A 13,164-nucleotide genomic window follows, 5' to 3' on the forward strand; every position below is an offset into this window, starting at 1 on the left:
AATAAAAGTTAGTGAAATATTAGAAGAATCCGTATTCATATCTCATAATTTATTGTTAATTAAATTAGAAATTAAAATTCAAAGACTAAACAAGAAATAAGTTGACATAATTAAAGTTTTTCACCCACCTCTTTTTTACTTGATATTTTTAATAACATTTTCATGTTACTTGATCTTTTCAAAGATAATATGTTTTTAGTTATTCCTTTATTTTATTTTACTTTTTTAGGTTAATCAATTTTATATATTTTTCATGAAGTCTCTTTTTATTAATATAAATATAAAGTTACATATTTGCAAAAAGAAAGGGAAAAGGGATAGAGGATTATTTCATGAGAGTTGTACATGTCAATTTAGAAAACTAAAAATCTCAAACTAAATTAATTTAAAAAATATGGTTTTGAAAGTTCTCAAGATACAAGAGTTGTGTCTCCCTAGGGAAGAGGATCGTATCAATCCTCAGAACCCCATACATTAGCAAAGTTTGGAGGTGGGTTTGAGAGAGACCACCCATCATCTTTATTTTTATTTTTTCTTTCTTCCTCCCTCTTATAGCGGGAAATTGCAAGTGTCAACCACCCAAGAAACAATTTGTTATTGATTACAATGGGCCACCAAGTAGCATAAGCATAAGGGGTAGTGGGAGTAGCAACACAAGGTGAACATGTGCATAATAAGAGGAGAGACAGAGCTATAGTGTCACCCATCCCCACCTCCCCCAAAATTATCAATAAGTGTTTACTTAAATATATTAATAAGATGTTTGGGCTCTATGGTGGGAGAGAAATAAATGCATTTTTTGCCAAGATTTTAATTCTTTAGACATAGTTCAAGATGGAATTCAAAAATTAGTCTCTAAAGTTGTTAACAACATCTTAAATGCTAAATGCAATTATATCTTCTCATCTTGGGATAGCAAAATTATTAGGGAATGGCATAGTTTACTTGCTCCTTTTGGTTCTATTTCTAATAGCAGCTTGAAATATCCTCTAGACCATTAATCAACTAAATGGATCACCCTACTACTTATTTTGTTTAGCTCAACTTTGATGGTCCATCAAGAGGTAATTTGGATAAATTTGGCATTAGCATTTGGAAAAGGGATTGTGGTGGTATAGTACAAGCAATTAAATTTTATCCAATTCCCCCATGCACTAACAATATTGTAGAAGCTCAAGCTTTTCTCATTGGGCTAGTATTGGTTAAGCATGGATATTTTAATAAAATCCACATTGAAGGTGACTCCATGGTTATAATTAATGCATGCATCAAGAGATCACTCCTAAAATAGAAACTCATGTTTATTATGAATCAAATTTGGAAACTTTTAGACTCTTTTGATGATCATTGTATCTCACATACCTATCAAGAATGTAATAGAGTCACAGATTATCTTGCTAATCTCAGCTATGATGAAGCTAATTTTGAAGCTTTCAGCCCTTATACTCAATTCTTTGAATGAAAGATATTGCAAGAGCTTATTGAGAATGAGAAGTCTTGACATTTATGTTAGTTCTTGTTCACAAATGTCATTTTGTTTTCCTTTAAATTTGCTCACACTCCTTCCCTTCTCTTCTTTTTCTTCTTCTCTATAGTGTTGGGCTGGGATTCAGAATTTTCTTCCTAGTTCTTTCTCTAATGAGCTCTTGAATCAAGCTTATTTATTAATAAAATTTGTAGTAGTTAGCCCACTTTTTCTTTTTTCTTTTTAAAAGCATTTTTTTCAATAAAAAAAATGAGATCTAAAGTTATTTGTCAAAATAGCTATTAAAAAACAAATCATTAATATGAAAGAAATCTAGGAAAAGAAGGAAAACTTAAATACTTGAAGATTTATTAAGATTAATTCACTTATTCACGTAATTGAACAAGAGTCAATGCAATCAGAAATCAATGCAATATACTAGTAATTACAATAAGAGAAATTATATCGTTCATTGGTACGTAGATATACCAAAATCGATAAAATAATCGCTAGAGCGAAAATTGGAGTTCTATGAATTTACATTAGATATATTATATAAATTAATATATCACAAAAACTCAATGATATTAAGGAAAGACTAGAAGCTAGGAGAAAAAAATAAAATAAAAAAAGAGTAAGTCAAATGTCTGAACATATCAATAGCTTAAAATTGGGGTCCCTAGTGATGACACAAGCTTGCAATGTGTATCAAATTGAGAGTCTCTTGATGATGTTGCTGGTGACTAGACTGTCCTAGCCCACCTACCAATCCAAAGGATGACTGGGGATTTCATGATCAGGATGAAACACCCTGCTCTACTGGCACTGCATTAGCTGCTTAAGATGTTTTTTTTTTTCTTAATGAATAGTTGCTGATTCTAGCTTCAGTCGTGTTAACTCTCACGAGGTGATCTTGTATTCCCAAGCCCTTTTTTGTGAATTGTAATCTTAGTATATTATTTATTAATAGAAAATATCTATTCATCAAAAATAAAATTAGAGTCTCTAATTGATATGACAACCATGGCTTCTTCACAGTCCCTTGATGTGCTTACTATGTTTTCATGCTTTTATCATTTTTTAGGCACTACAATGACTCTACAATAGATTTAAAAAATTAAAAGTAGCTTACAAAACTATTATAGATTTAATTGAAATATAATATATAATAAGGGTTTTATTTACATTTTGGAGCTAATAAACAGTCAAATATTTGATATTGGCAACATTTTCATTCCACATTTATCTATTAATGACTTCCCAATAAATTGACCAAATTTCTATTAGATGAGGAAAAAAATGGCTTCCTCAGTGTCTTCTATGGAAGCATATCTTCAACTTTATGAAATCATTTTTTTAGCAGCCAAGCAAATGGCCCTCCAAGCTATTGTTTTACTTAGCTTTCTTAGCATTATTACCATCCATGGCAATGAGAATTCCCTCTTTTAAGACTAAATTGATTCACATATTTATATTTCCACCAAAAAACCTACCCAAAGTGAGTATCTATTTAGAATCACAAGTCTTCCATTGGTGTCTATACAAAGGAGAGCATAATAGATTATGGTGGCACTCCTTAATTCAAATATCATCTCACTGCCCTCTCTAAGTTGTTGGTTGATAATGGTGTCCGAAAATCTTGTGCACACATTGTGTTGGCTATTAATTTAAAAGTATAACTATTGATATGTTGAAGGCCAACGATCATCATTTGGTTTCCTTCTAATTGTGTGTTTCTTGGTTTTACAAAACCTTTCACATGTAACATAATTGGAGCTTATTTATATGTTGCTTCTACTCATTTGTAATTATATTTTATACATTAATACAATACTCTATAGTCTAGACATAGCCACATTTATGGTGAACTAGGATAAATCTAGTGTTGTGTTTCTCATCTAATTGTTTTACATCTACTGTTTTTTCTCTTCGCAATCCTTTCAATTGGTATTAGAGCACAAGTTGTGCAAACTAGAAATTAGTGTTGAATTTTTGGAAAGATGGAAGATGTGAGAGTGGAAAAATTTGCACAAGATAACGTCACCCTATGGAAAGTGTAGATGTGCTCTTTTCTGGTTAAGCAAGACTTATCAGTTGCAATCGAAGGAAAGTCTAAGAAACTAGCTGCAATATCAAATGAATACTAGGAAAAGATAGATGAGAAGGTGATGGCATCTATTTTTCTCTCACTATCACAAAATGTCTTGTTCAATATTTTGAATGAAAAGACAATGAAGCAAGTTTGGGAAAAACTTCAAAGCATGTATCAAACAACATCGACTACAAATAAAATCTTCATTATGAAGAAGATCTAGAAGCTGAAAATGAAGGAAAGGACTGTGATGTCAAATCATATAAATGATTTGAAAACTTTATTATGTCAAGTAACCTCGACTGCTATGACTCAAGATGATGAAGCCAAAGCCACCATCTTCTTGTATTCCTTACCCGACAGTTGGGATCTTGTAGCTACATCACTAAGAACTTCAAGCTTTATGAAGACAAAGTTGATCTAAAATGAAGTTATTGCCACTTTAATTAATGAAGACATGAGAAGGAGTAAAAAAGACTCCTCATCTAGTGGTTCTCTCACCATGATCAGCACCAAGCAAAGGGAAAGAAGCCATCATAGAGGTAACAATCATTACAATCAAAGGAAATCTAGATCACCCAATCGATCAAACTCAAGAGGTAGGAATGGAGAATGTTGGTTTTGTGGTAAGCCTAGCCACTCAAAGAGAAATTGTTGGGCTTACAAGAAAGCATAATAGAAAGTAAAGAATATTGAAGGAAATACAACCAATGAGAAAGATGAAACAATTTTAATTCATTCTACAAATGACACAAAATCATATTCTTGGGTGATAGATTTTGGAGCCTCCTTTCATACCACTTCATGTACATATTTTTTCACAAATTATCATGAAGGAAAATTTGGAGAGGTATTTCTCGGAGATTAAAAATCTTGCGAAATAGTTGGAAAAGCTGAAATTTTGTTACAGCTAGAAGACGGAGGTCTATTGTTGTTAAAGGATGTTTGCCATGTCCCCAAATTAAGGAAAATTTTGATTTCTAATAGTCAGCGTTTCGTACAAGGATATCTTCCATTCTTTCATCCGGATACTTGAAAAGTCACCAAGGGTTTGAGGATCATTGTCTAGGGCAATAAAGTTGGTAGTCTTTATCTCTTTGAAAAACTACCAAAGTAGGCACTCTTATGATAGTCATGGGTTGCAATGTGGCACTTTGGCATCAAAGATTAGGCCACATAAGCAAGAATGACCTTGAGGTAATGCTCAAAAGGGATCAACTACTAGGTCTCCAATCAGCAAAATTAGAATTTTGTGACCATTTTCTTTATGGCAAGAAAATATGGATTAGGCTTTTAAAAGATGGGCATGACATGAAGGCAAGACCATTGGAACTTGTGCCCTTAGATGCCTTCGATCCTACCGAGATGCAAATTTTTTCGTTACTTTCCTTGATGATTGTACTAGAAAAGTTTGGATATATATGATGGCTAATAAATCTGAATTATTTTCTAAATTCAAAGTATTCAAAGCTCTTGTTGAAAACCAAAGAGGTCACAAGATTAAATGCTTGAAAATGGATAATGGCAGTAAATTTTTTTTGTTAGAGTTTTGATAATTACTGTGCTCATAATGGCATTTGAAAGGTGAAAGTTGTTCCCTACATTCCTCAAGAAAATGGGACACTGAAAAGACTCAATAGGACTGTCCTTGAGAAAGCTCGGTGTATGCTTTCAAATACAAGTTTGGAGAAAGAGTTTTGAACTAAAGCATGTAACAACCGTGTATCTAATCAATCGAAGTCCTTCTCGAAGATTGAATTTCAGAATTCCAGAAGAGGAATGACAAGGACGAAGAGTCTCATACTCTCATCTTCAGATTTTTGGTTGTCAGACAATTGTACACATTCCTAAGAAGAAGAGAAGCAAGTTGAATCTCAAATCAAAGCCTTGTATATTTGTCAGATATGGAGAAGATCAGTTTGGCTTTAGACTTTAGAGTTTGATAGAACAGAAAATTATTCACAGCAGAGACATTATTTTCAATGAGACTACCTTTCCCAATATGAAAGAAGACAATTCAAATAAAGATTATATCCTTATAGCGAATAATGACAATTTTCTCTCTCTCTCCCAAGGCAATACTACTAAAAATCCTCAATCTATTCCCTTTTTACTCACCTCTATTTTATTTCCCAACTCTGCTCGCTCATCTTCTACTTCTGCATATTCAAGTGATTATAACCCTCAAATTCAAATTGAATTCCCTATTGGTGAAGAAACTTTACCCCCTTTACACAGTAGCCCTGAGCATTCTGTTGTGGCAATTAGACATAATGAATCTATGAGTGTAAGTCCCAACCTTGATAATGTCATGCAATCCTTGTGTCAAAGCCCAACTCATGTCATCGACAGAAAATTCTTTCCTGAATTCGATTTCCTTTGGGATTCAAACGCGTCGTCCTTCACCAAGTATTCAATAACAAGTTGGAGACATCACTCCTCCAAACACCATTGCTGACTTCTAGAACACTACACGATAGTCTACTCACGGTGATTCATCACACAGCCATGAAGACATGGCCTCTGCAGAAACCGTCGAGCACTGCCATCTCCAAACTAAAGCTAATTCATCGTCTGTATGCCTTAATATCACCAAACTTGGCACAGGATCTACATGTGCCGACAAACCAAACGTAGCAGAGCACAACAATCTGCGTTGTCAAGGCTCTGTGGCTCACAATACGATTACATCACGATATGGTGGATGTAATTCTATAGGCCTCAGACCAGAGGAACAGTTGGTTATACCAAGTAGTAACCAGTCTAACAAAGAACTCTCCCCACCATCTTCATGTATACGTAACAATAGAGTTACCCCTCTGTATACCTCTATATTGTTGCAATATTAGATTGTTTATAATATTGAAAGAACTTTCTTTCCCAAACTATTCTTTCTTTTCCTGTAGCTTTCCTATAGCTATTTTCTAAACTATTCTTTCTTTTCCTGTTGCTTTCCTATAGCTGTTTCCTTTCCTCTGGCTTTATGCATTTGGCACACAATTATATATGTACCTATACAGTTTTATGTGAATACAATGAATGGAAAATATTCCTCTAAATTTTTGTTTTTAAAGTTGGTATCAAAGCTTTGAAGCTTGAATTATTTGTATCCCTTCATTGAACTATGGCTGACTTAGATTCAGAAGTATTTGAGAGCAAATCTGCTCCCATTATTATTCAATCTCAAGGTTCGTTGTTCAAGGTAGGGATCACTAATGGTGCTGAAAAATCCACCTACAAATGCACCCATTGCAGTCAAATTGTTGTTGGACAGATTTCGGCATTAGCGGCAGTGGCTAGTAATGGTGGTAAGTTTTTAAATATGTCTACACTTGTTTCTAATAGTCCATGGATAATTGATTCCGGTGCTACGAATCATATGACATTTGATTCTAGACAAGTTTCATTTGTTAAACCGTCCTCACAAAAATTTATTTCCACTACCTATGGCTCTCTGGCCCTAGTTACAGGAGAAGGATCCTTACCTTTCTCTGATACTTTGAATCTAGATTCTATTTTAGTGGTTTCATCTTTGGATTACAATTTGTTGTCAGTTTCCCAAATCACCACTACTTTACTTTGTGTTGTAATTTTTTGGCCTGATTTCTATGTGTTTAAGGACATCCAAATGAGGCAAATGATTGGTTGTGGTGTTTGGCAAGGGAAGTTGTATTACTTGGACATGGATGGCTCTAGAGTATTACAAGCAAAAATCTAAAATTTGGTTATGGCATTGATGTCTGGGACATGCTTCCTTTGGTTATCTAAAGAAATTATTTCCTAGTTTATTGTGAAGTTTGTGAACTTACAAAATCCCATCGTGCTTCTTTTCCATTAACTTTGAATAAAAGTTCATTTCCATTTATGATCATACATTCTGATATTTGAGGTCCATCCAAAGTCACTACCTTGGGTGGATCATGTTGGTTTGTTACTTTTATTGATGATTGTATTAGAATGAATTGGGTATGCTTTATGAAGTCTAAAAGTGATGTGAACTTGTTATTTCAAAAATTTTATAACATGATTCGTACTCAATACAATGCACAAGTTCAAGTTCTTCATAGTGACAATGGAGGTGAATATTTAAGAATTGAACTTCAGCAGTATCTAGAAGCACACAAAACTATTCATCAAACTACTTGATCCAATACACCTCAGTAGACTGGGGTAGCTAAGAGGAAAAATCACCACTTGTTGGAGGTTGTTCATGCTTCTCTAATAGAAGCCCATATGCCATTATCCTATTGGGGCGAAGTACTTACCTTTGCAGCATAATTGATAAACCGAGTACCCTCTAGCACTATTGATTTCTAGACACCATCCTAGGCTCTCATTGAGGTGGTTGTTGCTCTTTTTGTCCCAAATTTACCTCCTTACATCTTTGGTTGTGTAGCTTTTGTACACCTCAATAAGCATCAGTGCAACAAGTTATCTCCTTGAGCACTACGATGTGTCTTTCTAGGATATGATGCTTATCAAAAGGGGTACCGATGCTATCATCCTCCAACTCAACAAATGTTTATTACATTAGATGTAGTTTTTCATGAAGACTCGATGTATTTTTTCACTAAGACTAAACTTTAGGGGGAGTTCCAGAAGGAAATTCAGACTTTAGACTATGATGATCACATCTCTGAAGATGTGGATGTTCACGTCTCTGAAGATGTGGGTAGCTTGAACATCTCTGAAGATGTGGATAACACCTTTGAAAATGTGGATGTTCACATTTTTGAAAATGTGGGTAGCTTGGACATCTCTAAAGAAGGGAAGTCTTTGATATTGTTAATCAAGAAGTAGGTGAAACTTTGGATCAAAGTAGTGATGAAAATCTAGAAACTAATATTGTTAATCAAGAAGTAGGTGAAACTTTGAATCAAAGCAGTGATGAACACCCAAAAATTGAAGCTATGGGTCCACCTCCATCCGAATCCTTGACACCATAGCAATCGCTTACCAAGGATCTTCCTAAACCATCTAGAAAACTACTACCTCAATGTCTCACTAGAGGTATTCCTAAATCCACACATGAACCCAAACTTTCTAGTAAAGTTAAATATCCTATGAGTCATTATTTATCTAACCATTGTTTGTCAGAATCAAATCAGTCATCTGGAAATTGATTATCTACTGTATCTATTCCCAACAATGTGTGGGAAGCCTTAGCTAATTCAAGGTGGAAACTCACTATGAATAGGGAGATGAAATCATTACAGGAAAATAATACCTAAGAACTTGTTGACCATCCACTAGGAAAGAAACCAGATGGATGTTAGTGGGTTTATACTGTTAAGTACAAAGAAAATGGTATAATTGAACACTTTAAGGCGAGACTGGTGGCAAAAAGGTACACCCAAACCTATGTGATTGATTATACAGAGACATTTGCACCTATAGCTAAAATTAATATAGTATGGGTCTTGTTGTCACTAGCTATGAACTTGGGTTGGCCATTACAATAGTTTGATGTGAAGAATTCCTTTCTACATGGAGAGTTGTCCAAAGAAGTCTAAATGGAACTCCCACTTGGCTGCATGATACCAGAAATACATAGTTTGAAGGTGTGCAGATTAAAGAAGTCACTATATGGGTTGAAGAAATCTCCAAGGGCATGGTATGAAAGATTCACAAAGTCAATGAAACCCTTTGGTTACCATCAGAGCAATTCAGACCATACTTTATTCATAAAGAATCAACAAGGTAAGATCACTACACTTATTGTGTATGTGGATGACATGATAGTTACAGGAAATGATCTTGAAGAAAGGAGGGCTCTCAAGGATTACATGTTCAGAGAATTCAAAATGAAAGATCTCAATCCCTTGAAATATTTCCTTGGGATCAAAGTGTCTCGATCTGATAAAGGGATCTTTCTATCTCAAAGAAAGTATGCCTTAGACTTGTTACAGGAAACCAGTGTGTCAACATGTAAACCCACTGATACACCTGTGGAAGAAGGATTCAAGTTATGTATTGAGTCTAATTAGGTACCAGTTGATAAAGGAAGATACTAGAGACTTGTAGGAAGATTGATGTACTTAGCACACACAAGGCCAGACCTTGCCTATGCATTAAATATTGTTAGCCAGTTTATGCATAATCCTAGAGAGCAACATATGAATGTAGTTATGTAAATTTTGAGGTATCTGAAGTCTACTCTTGGAAAGGGAAATTTATTCACTAAAAATGAGGATTATCAAAGTGTGGATGCATATACTAATGCTAACTGGGCTGGAGCAGTAGATGATAGGCATTCTACATCAGGCTATCTCACCTTTGTAGGAGGTAATCTTGTTACATGGAGAAGAAAAAAATAGAATGTTATTGCATGATCAAGTGCAAAGGTAGAATTTCAAGGTATGGCACTCGGAGTATGTGAAGTGTTGTGGCTAAGACTTCTCCTGAGAGATTTGGGTTGTCTACCTAGGCAGCCAATTCATCTATATTGTGACAATAAAGAAGCATGTGATATTGCTCATAATCTGGTTCAAAATGATCGTACAAAGTATGTGGATGTAGATAGATTATTTATTAAGGAGAAGTTGGATGAGAAGATTGTGGAGCTGCCTGAGATTCAATCAGAAGATAAGCTAGTCGATACTCTTACCAAAGCAGTTTCAAGTCGAGTGTTCTCAAAGTTTTTGGGCAAGTTGGGCATGTGGGATATCTATGCACCAACTTGAGGGGGAGTGTTGCAATATTAGATTGTTTCTAATATTGAAAGAGCTTTCTTTCCTAAACTATTGTTTCAGTTCCTATAGCTTTCCTACAGTTGGTTCCTAAACTATTCTTTCTTTTCCTGTAGCTTTCCTATAGCTATTTCCTTTCCTATAGCTTTATGCATTTGGCACACAATTATATATGTACCTATAAAATTTTATGTGAATACAATGAAGTTCTTCATCAACATGAATCACAAGAACAATCACCAATGTAGGAAAAGGGTATATTTCTAGATAGTCATGAAGTGCTTGGTCACTCATGCTCTTACAATGATCACCCTAAAACTAGTCTTCTTTAAAATAACAATACCAGTGCCTTGAAGACTTAGGTTTTTGGTTTTGAATTTGAATCAATACCTGGCAACAATAATTTGGTAAATAGAAAAGAGAATCCAAAACCTTATTTAAGAAGATCTACTAAGGAAAGGAGAATGCCTACCAAATTTTCTAATTATGACGTATTATTTGCTGAAGAGGTAGAGCCTTCAATTGTAGTTTTAGAATTCTCAGAACCCACAACATTTAAAGTTTCTCTTAAGGATATCAACAATAATAGATGGCAAAAAATGATGCATGAAGAGATGGATTCTTTATTCAAGAGTTGAACTTAGGACTTAGTTTCTCTTATGCAAAATTGAAGACCCCTTAGGAACAAGTGGTTATACCAACTGAAAGAGGAATTAGAAGCCAAAAAAAAGCTTCAAGGCTAGACTGGTGGCAAAGGGGTTTGATCAAGACAAGGGGATAGATTTTAATGAGATCTTCTCACTAGTTTTTAAAATGACAACCATCCAAACTATTTTGGGATATTGAGTTGGAACATCTTGATGTCAAGACCACATTCCTACATGGTGATCTAAAAGAAGAGTTATATATGCAGCAACTTCAAGGATTCATGAAGAACGGACAAAAACATCTTTATTGAAAATTAAATCGAAGCTTGTATGGCCTCAAACAAGCCCCAAGATAGTGGTATAAAAATTTTGATCGGGTCATGGTTGAACACAATTTCACAAGATGTGAATCTAATCCATGTATCTACTTCAAGAAACTTCCTAGTGGTGATTCTATCATTCTTTTTCTTTATGTAGATGGACATATTAGTAACTAGCACAAATAAGAAAATATTTAATCAGTTAAAAGAGAAATTAGCAAGCAAATTTCCAATAAAAGACTTAGGGGCAGCCAAGAAGATTCTTGGCACGATGATCACAAGGGATAGGAAAAAGAGGAAAATTATTTTGTTTCAAAAAAAATACATTAACAAAGTTGTTGAGAGATTTGGCATCATCGATGCAAGAGTTGCTCCTATTCCACTTGTTGGTCATTTTCGATTAAGTTTTTGAATTGTGCCCAAAAATACAAGAAGAAAATGAATTCATGGAGAAAAATCCTTATAAATAAGCAATTGTTAACATTATGTATGTCATGGTTTCTACCTACCTCGACATTACTCATACCGTGGAAGTTGTGAGTAGATTTACGAGGAATTTCATAAAATCTCATTGCGAAACTGTCAAATGGATACTAAGGTATCTAAAAGGCTCTTAAAATTATGTATTATGTTTTGGAGGAAATAAGGGTTAGGCAAAAGGTTACACTAATTTTAATGTTGCTAAAGACTTGGATAAATGAAAGTCTACCATTGGTTATACCTTCATGTATGCTTGATCTGCTATCAGTATGGCTTCAAGGTTGCAACATTTCATTGCTCTTTCTTTAGTTGAGGCTGAGTATTTGGCTCTTTTTGAAGGTGCAAGGGAAATGATTTGGCTTCAATGATTTCTTAGTGACTTGAAAATTCATCAAAGTGAATATAATTTTTTTTGTGACAAATAAAACACAATTTTGATGGTGCATAATCATTCATCACAATGTGTTGAAACATATGCTAACTTTATTCATTACACAGTTGAAGAGGGCAGGTTGAAAGTTCTTAAGATTGGCACTAAGATCAATCATGTAGATATTTTCATGAAAGTTGTCACCAAAGAGAAGTTTGAATGTGCCAAGACTTCTCTTGGGCTTGTGAAGAAAAGGTAAATCGACATTTAAGTAGGGTATTGGGTGAGAAGTTGCAGTATTGGTTGTCCTTCAGGTGGGTGTTTGTTGATACATTGAAGGCCAACGTTCATTATTTGGTTTCCCTCCAATTTTGTGTCTCTTGGTTTTATAAAACTTTTCATATGTAATGTAATTAGAGCTTATTAATATGTTGCTACTACTCAATTGTAGTTATCTTTTATACATTAATACAATACTCTTGTAGTCTGGATGTAGCCACATTTTTGGTGAACTAGGATAAATTTGGCATTATATAATTGTTTTGCATCTATTAAATTTTCTTTTCACATTTAAATTCTTTAAAACATAGATGGCTATCTTCTTCTTCATCACTTTGTCATTGAAGGATAACCATCATTCTTAACTCAGTGTTGTATTTCTTCTAAGAAAATATTAATCTTGAATGATATAATACATAAATTATTTTATAATTTTGTAGTAGATGATGAATTTATGCATGCTATATCTTAAATTAAAAATTCTTGGGGATCTCATATCCGCGAAGCACTAACTTTTTAATTTAAAAAAGGTCCTCCACTCCTCTTGTCGCTCACTTACTCCATCTTATTTGAAGATGTAATAGTTTGTGCCCTATTATCTCTAAATAATTTATTCTTTTTCTCCATCATTTTTAGTCTATGAGATAGTAAATGGTGCTTTTACAAAATTTTCAATCCTACATATTTCATAACTACAAATTTGGAAGCTTGTTAATTTCTAGATATATAGGTATTCTCGATGATCTTACACACCTTATAGACATGAAACAATCTATCATACCTGACAACACTTGAGTTATATCTTAATTCATCAAAAATTAT

The sequence above is a fragment of the Cupressus sempervirens genome, chromosome 5, assembly GCF_028749045.1.
Source record: "Cupressus sempervirens isolate cs-2001-9-10 chromosome 5, ASM2874904v1, whole genome shotgun sequence".
In the NCBI taxonomy this organism is placed as follows: Eukaryota; Viridiplantae; Streptophyta; class Pinopsida; order Cupressales; family Cupressaceae; genus Cupressus; species Cupressus sempervirens.